Below are 8,191 nucleotides of genomic sequence, written 5' to 3'. Positions count from 1 at the left end.
TCTGGGGTAAAACAAGAGCAAAGGTTAGCCCTGGTGCCTCCCCCAGCCCTATTCAGAGAGAATCCCAGTTCTCTTCTTCCTCACCTCTGAAAGTCGCACATTGTATCTGGGGACAGAGAAAGAAAATGGCCCAGAGACAGCTATTCAAAAATGAGAAATAAAAATGCCCTGGGTGTAGACTTTAAATAGAAATGACAGGACATATCCCCAGGTGATGTGTAAGGATTTTACACTCTGTTAAAGAGGCATGAGCATAGGCTAGAGAAATAAGGTTAGGAAGGATGGAAATAGTTGTAACTTACCTCATTTTTGTAATTACTAAAATGTATTTGGGCCTGACCTAAAATATATACCAGCTGAATTGAAGGTGTGACTTTGTACAAATTTAGTTAAACTACTTCACTTATACAGTTCCTTAAATTACATATTCCTGAATTATAAAGTAATTAATGCTTAATTACACTTAATCCCCTGTGGCCCAATTTGATCTCTTAGTAAACACTAATCATCTCTGGTAAAACAYAAAACTAAACTTTCAACTTGTGCACTGTTCAAGATGATCTTTGGCTTAGAAAATGGTGAAACATCTTCCTTTTTAAGTGCTCATTTTCCAGACAGCAGGATAAATTCACTGGTACACTAGGTACACATTTTCGGATGGGATATCTGCATCTATGTCCATACTTATTAAGTATGTACTTGTTTGGCCTTGTAAATACACTGCTAAATTATGATAACTGTAGGTAGTGACTGTTAGCTGAACTTCATACAGACTGGCAACACTGGAAGAGTAGTGTTACGTTTATACTTAAATCTATGCACAAAATTTCTGGTGCAGTAATTTATATCAGAACTTACTCTATTTCATTGCCAGACAACCTAATCTGTGGATGAAATTGTTTAGTCAGATTTGTAGATGGCTGCAACTGTGGATGCAATGAGCTAAAACTAAGTGTATAGCATTTTCTTCAAGTATGTAGATTTCTATAGCTGATATTCCATTTGTTTTGAGCACTTCTATTTTCTCTGCCAAATTTCTTGATATACTATTAATTACAAAGGTTACAGAATAAYACTTAGAAGTTGCTACTAATAATTGAGTTTCAGCCATGGTGGGAACACAGATAGGTGTTAAGAAAAGTTAGTCTTTCACAAGTGAAAGTTGCTGCTAGAATCAGCTTGAATCTTTTTCACAAGAGACAATCATATGGAGGATGAGGCCTCTTTTTATCTTGAATAGTTGTGTGAATAGAAACTCAGTGACAAGTTGCTTTTCCCTCAAACATCTTTGAACAGCTATACAGCAGCAGCATCTTATCTCTGGATGGTTTTATGGTTACTGTAGGTTAAAATGCAAAACTGATAGCATATATTGTACAAGCCTGTCAAACTATAATATTAAGCTTTCTGAAAATTCTGAGAAAACTGGATCCGATCACTTTTCACTATAACTTCCCTATTTATGCAAATAATCATTTAACAGCTATAGCAGGAACAAAAGGACAGTATGCTCAGTTCATATTTCAGTTCACAGATTGTGCCCAGAATTAGACCTGTAATTAAAAAGTGTAAGCTTTTAACTTCATAGAAACAAAACGCTGTTTGCCATTTCAATGCATAGCTGATTTTGCAGCTGGAAAAACTTTATTGTGACCTCTGATCTTTTACTGAAAAATCCTTTGTTTCAGTTTAAGCTTTAAAATACAACAGGATGCTTTACAAAATAATAACCTAAAATATACACAACAATTAAAACATTTCAAGAATATTCAGTGGAATGTCAGAAGATTAACAGGGTTAAGTACCTATGAAAAGATTATATAAATTGCAACCATCATGATATTTGTTCTTGCTCCCAGGGTTGATGAGGGCTTTGATAGATCCATTTAACAAATAGCTGCAGTCATTGCTAGGGGATCAGCAACTGCTCTGTTTCAGAGTTCTTTTTATTACTACCCTTTTGTGTGAGATCACTGCTTCCACAGCAGAGCAGCAAAACGCAACATATGGGTGCTCCCGCACAAAGTCCAACAGCTTAACTTATGATCTAGTGGAAAGCATTTTTAAATTAAGCCACTAGAATTTGTACTGAAGAAGTGTGTTCTTAACATAAAAATAGCTGTACTGAGTCAAACCAAAAGATTCATCTGGCCCTGGATCGTCTCCAGGAGTGGTTAAAAGTGACTAACTAGTCAAAGAACAGGGCAAGTATATATGACAATTCCCCTCTACGCTCTCCYGTCTCCAGTTTCTAACCAGCTCTGTGTTAGGGACGTACATGAAGGTCAGGGAACTTACAGCCGCACAACCTGTCTTCATGCAAACCAGCCGATCCTAAGTGAGTTGTAAAAGGAGAATGTTGGACTCTTTAAGGGGCTCATTGCAAGCAAACTGCTTCAAGCAGAACACTGTCTTCCCTAATGAAGGAACTGCTAGTGCTGCRATAGTCCTATAATAATATGAAACAGGAAATTACTTGTGAGATAGAAGGAAAGGTATTTACTTACTGCATTCACATAACACTTCACTGCATTCACAATAYGTTGCTGTATTTTGGAAGGATAAGCAAAAGTTGCAAGGAGAGGCCGGAGTATTTTTTTTTCCAATTGTTCTTTAATCCATCGGCCTAACAGCTTTCAGTACAGATAGTTCCATTTATGAGCTGTTGCAAGACACTTCGGTAGAAAGAATGCCAGAGAGCCATCTAAATTAGACCAAGTTTTAATCTGTGTCCAAAGCAGCATGCACCATATGCTCTACAGTCTTTAATAAATCTTTTCCAGCTATACAGTCCAGGAATATGGAAAGTCCAATTCTTTCCATTCAAAATAAATCTGTGCACATTTCAAGATCCAATTTTAAAATCTCTGACATTACTGCATACTTTTACACAAAGCATACCAAGAAGTGGGGGATCACCACTTATTTCAGCAGATGCTAAATGAGGAGTCTATGATGCGCATCAGCATGAAAACCGTAATTCTCCTCCAATTCAGATAGCAAAGCAGGTTCTTAGACCCAGGTGCCTGATTCCGAATTGGGAGTGTCGTTTTTAGAACTGAGCGCCAGACTCCACAACACTGTAGTGCTCTGCATGGTAATAGCCAAGTCTTCTTGTGAGCTAATTCCATATTTTTCATTCTGAAATCAAAATAACTGAATTCTTGTACCTTTGCTCAGAATTTCTGCATAGCTTATATGTTTCTGCCTACACTAATCTTTGAAGAATATCATTTTCCACAAAGATTTTCCACACACATTTTCCACAGATTGTAGCATTTGTCTCAAATTTCTCCATAAATCTTACAGATTGTTCAGATCTTACTGAACAACTTTCTCTGGAAATGAAAATAACAAAAGATATACATAGAAAAAACAGAATACATACAGCTGGAAAATTATCCCTTTAGCAAAAGGGATCAAAAGAAAAGCAAAAGTTTGACAACTTTAGCAAAAGTTGTCAAAAGAAGACAACTCCCTAGTCTGAACAACCTCTTTCCCCCTTATTACTGCCCTTGTTCCTGTGTGCAGCTGAGTTTTCTATACTTTTTACTTTAAACATTATGAAGATAGTACCAGCTTGATCAACTTGCCTAGAAAATTTGAGGCCATTATGCTGAAGGGATTCCCTAATCAGCTTGACTAATGTCAGAGTTCTAATTTCAGATTTACTAGAGAGATGAGACGTGTAGGCAATCTGAGTTCAGGCTACTTACAAATGATACATCAGTGTGAAATACTGGACCTCAACAGCACCACTACCTTCAAGCACTTCTACAATCTTTTAGTTCAGGGGAGTAAAAATGAAGCACCTATGCACAGATAAATGCAAAGTTCCTAGGTAGTAGGTAGTATTTTTTCAACTATATGGTTGACCAAAGTAAGTATACCACAGTCTATTTAACTTTCACTGAATAACTCTTGATGTGTGAATAGTAAAAATCATTATAAATTACAGACACTGCTAAACCAGTGATCCTGTATGGCAGAACAGCTCATCTGCTTGTGTATTTACCTGGTCCTGGAAATTATGTACAATACAGTGGGAAACTATGCAGGTTGCTAATGTTGTCCTATTAGCTTCTCCAGAGGCGGCAGCAGTATGGTGTCTTGGTCTGGAGAAATCTTGTAATCTAATTTGATGTAGCAGGTTGTCATAGTGAGGAGACAAGCAAACAATCTGGATGTTTGTCACATTTTCTATGCATCCTAAAGGCCAGGCTCCAGTTTTTTCCAGTTGTGACAGAGGAGTAGTAAGAGGATGAATTTCTAATTCCTTACATGGAATTTACCAGATCAGAATTGGTTCAGAGCATAAATTCTTCCAATTCAGTACAAGCCACATAATAGTAAGAAACAGTAAGACATCTAATCCTAAAATAACGTATCATCTAAAAATTAACTTGAGGAACACATTTTTAAGACTTTTCTTCAATAGTACTTTCAAAAGYGGAAGAGCACTTACAGTTTTACAGAATTACACATACATAATTAAAATAAGTTTTAAGTTGAAGGGCTTTTTCTCTGTCAGTGGAATATGACAACCCATGTCATTGTACATACTAAGCCATAATCACTGCTGTAATCTTTGCAAAGGACCCAAAGGTTATTTGCTAAGCTACTCCAGCAAACGCTCCCAAAAGAGTTGACACATCCCACTGTGTCTTGAGTCCTACATTGTAATAAGTAGACATTCCAGCAAACAATTTTTATTCATCAGCCACCACATCAGTAAGTGCTGTGGTACGTGGACCCACTCAYAGGGTAGCCCATGCCTCTGCAAGGAGCTGACATGTAACGACCAAGCAACGGCACAAGCCAGACATCAACAGTCCTGTTGCCAATCTTTGCACCAGCAGAAGGGCCAGTCAGGCCATTAAGGCCACAGTTTGATTAAGAAAAGAAACAGGAGAAAGTCATGCAAGACTATAGGCAAAAAATTGTCATAGGGAATTAACTATAACATTTACTAAGCTCATCCCTTGTTTAACTGGCAGCTGCTAGTCCTGTACAGAAAACAAGATGGAGAGTCCTTAACTGTCTTACCTTGAACACGAGATGATGCATCAAACATGATGAAATTTTTGATGGTCAATATCTAAAAATAATACTTCAAAATATCCTCTGTAACATTCCCTAGCTACTTATTGCTACTGTATGCTTGTATTTTACCTATATGCTGGAGGAATTTTGCTTGATATTTCTTAATTTGCAAATAAGGGCATTAATGGCTTTCTTTACTTAACTATGCATTTCAAGTAAAGTTCTCAAAGAGAAATGATAGAAACAATAGTCTGATGAATCATGGTAGTTCTATACATTCCAGAAATTAAGTTGTTAATAACATATATCATATGTATTTTATATTTAATTTCAAAAAAATTATTATCTTCTCTGCAAACACTGCTAGGATGTTTTCAAGATACGTTAGGATACTATCCTCAAGTCTTCAATGACCAAATCAAGAGGGGGAACACACGTACCTTGGAAAAAAACATATTTTAAAGCATGTTTAAMCAAATATACAGGGAACAAGAATATCATCTTATGGAAGTACACTGCTCACTGAAAACTTGTAGCTCCCTCTTTTATATTCATTTCAGTTAATAGCAAGATTCTTTGGATCAATCCCAAATACCTTTGAATATATCTAGTAATGTTAAACAAGTTTAATATAAATATTTATTTAAATGAAAAAGTGTTGCCAATCTTATCAGTTGTTGACTGACAGACTAAAGGATTTGAAGGCTTAAAGTAAAGTCAAGAGTACTTAAAGCTTTAGCAAACTACTTGCATGACAAGCAAAAACTAACAAAATGGTTTAAGACGTTGACTAACGTACTTTGTGCTCAGCAGATCTGTAATCTTGTCCAGGACTTCTGATGCCACAGTTACCCAAATAGTTTTAAGTCTTAYCAGAATTCATAACAGAATAACTCTATCTCTGCTATTTGATAGTTCTACAAAGATTTCTACTTGCAGCAAAGATAAACTTATACTAACGACCTGCATATTACCTTTTGTGCAAGTTTTTTTTTTCCTAAAAAGCTGCAGATCATCAAAAATACATGAGTATTACTTAGGTTGTAAGTAATCAAACTCACTGTTTTCATCTGAATCAAGCTCACTCTGAAAAATGATTTTACACAATAAAGCAAAAATAAAAGGTGAGTCAAACTACACAGGGAATTCTATTAGAAATTCTAATTACAGCTGGTCAGGAATTTTTTAACTAAAGCCAAAGCATTTCCTGGTAATATACCAGTTTTGACAAAGCTGTTATTGGAAACATTTTTTCAGTTCCAGCAGTGGGTGTAGGCAAGAAAAAGTGGTTGTCTGGGACAGGGAATAAATAACTTGTTGCTCTGAGCAAGCAGCTGGTTCTGCAGAGCCCATGTCCAAGTCTTTGCTTGACTGCTTGATTTAGAGCAGAGAGGTGAACTCATGTGAGTGTCCTAACCAGACGGTGATAATCTGTCTTTCTTTTTAGCTTGATGAGTATTTAATGAGTTATACACAGTGGAGCAGCTCCAGCCACGGATGGCACGATCTTCCACACCAGAATAGTCCCTTGGTGAGGTGTCAGCCAGCAGCAGGAGCATGCCTGAGCCTGATGCAGGCAGAATCTGATTTGAAGGCAGGTCTCTCAGTTCCCAGGAGGATATCCTAAGCGTGAGGCAATTTGCTATAGTAGGTGTCTTCTCAAAAGGTTATTTTTCTGGTCCTGATATAAAGCAAGTGAAAAATAGAATCTGACKGTCAATCTCTCTCCACAACCTATCCTTTCAAAAGCACGGATTCTCCCAGTTTGCCATACTGCTGCATTTGAAGGAAAGGATGAGCAGAAACGGTCTCAGCGTCTGTCCATTGAGACAGATGAGGTGGCCAAGGTGCATCTACCTGCATTTGTTGCAGAGCGCGCTCCACGAGCATAGTTCATTAACGCGGTCATCTCACAAATTAATTTGCAACAGAAGACGGAATTTCGGAATATTAACAACAACCAAACCCACCCCGGTCCGTGCTCAGCATTCCCCGTTTCCAGCAGGCGTGCACAGAGCACCCGCGCAAAGGCAGCGCCGGCCCCGCGGCCCGGGGGCCGCCGCCGCGGGATGGCGCTCGCTGCCCGAGCAACGCAGCCCGGGCGGCGGCCCGGCCCCGCGGGGCGGCACGCTCCTCCGCGCCGCGCACGGCCCGCGGGGGCCACTCTGCCACTGCCCGCCCAACTACCCTAACAGCCACTTGCCTGAGGAGCGCGGAAGGACTCGCGTGTAAGTGCTCACGGTAAACGCAGCTCAGAGGGAAGCTGCAGCACGACCGATGACAAACGTGACTACCTTTTTAGGGGCTCGTGCCTATTTTGTTAGAGTTACCATTGACAGAAGTTTCGCATACTTTTATGCAGAAATCCAACCCCTCCAGCACCGCTTTCAWAGATACCTTCAAAAATAAAGCATGCAGCTACCACATCCAGAGTTCGTTTGAAACAGTAAACGCCAGGCACAGCACTGGCTTCCAACCATGACCATTACAGTTACTACGAGGACTGTCAGCTCTGTAGATTGATGCTGTTCCCTTTCCACCCTCAAAGAGGAACTGGAGTAACTGTATTTTTGGATGTTTCCAGTCTGAATCACCTCACAGTTCAGCCAACTATTATAGATTCACCAGAAGAATTACACCTACTACCTCCGGCTCAGGATGAAAACACACACACGCAGAGACACCATTTGGGAAATACTGTTAGCAGAAGCTTGAAACCGTCAGAGGAAGGATTTTTTTCTCTTTTTTGGCTATCGGAAATTAGCTTGGCAGCTCTGAGAGCAAGGCTCAGATTCCACCCTCTCCTTCCCCCCAGCAGCCTCTCCCCCCACACCGTCATTAGCTTCGCCGAACGTAAATGATTCAGCAGATCGCCCCGCCGTCCTGCACCGCGTTCACCTTTCTCCCGCTTCCGACTTGCATGCCAGGTTTTGCGGACGACCCCACCACACGGGAAGCGTGTTTGGCTCCCCCCGGCCCCTGCCCAGCGCCACCAGCCTCCTGCCCGCAAATGAAACCGAAAGCGCTGCGCGCGGCGCGCCTTGCGCGGGGAGCGGCCCGGCGCGCCCCCGCGGCCGCCCCCCCCCCGGCCGCTCACTTGCCCTCATCTGGAAATAATGCCGGGTCTTGTTTTTTATTTATTTTTTTA

General features: G+C 40.2%; 1 long non-coding RNA gene across 1 annotated transcript; it reads right to left on the bottom strand.

Moving 5' to 3' along the window:
• Nucleotides 1-5,654: 5,654 nt before the first annotated feature.
• On the bottom strand, nt 5,655-8,036 carry LOC146585738 (uncharacterized). Its single transcript, XR_014897943.1, has 2 exons — nt 7,942-8,036; nt 5,655-6,724 (listed from the first exon to the last, which is right to left on the bottom strand). It is a non-coding gene; the product is annotated as an uncharacterized LOC146585738 (long non-coding RNA).
• Nucleotides 8,037-8,191: the final 155 nt, after the last annotated feature.

The sequence above is a fragment of the Rhea americana genome, unplaced genomic scaffold (genome assembly GCF_003343005.1).
Source record: "Rhea americana isolate MKP2758 unplaced genomic scaffold, rheAme1 scaffold_77, whole genome shotgun sequence".
In the NCBI taxonomy this organism is placed as follows: Eukaryota; Metazoa; Chordata; class Aves; order Rheiformes; family Rheidae; genus Rhea; species Rhea americana.
The sequence above is the reverse complement of the archived record's forward strand: the minus strand, read 5'-3'. Positions and strand labels throughout refer to the sequence as shown.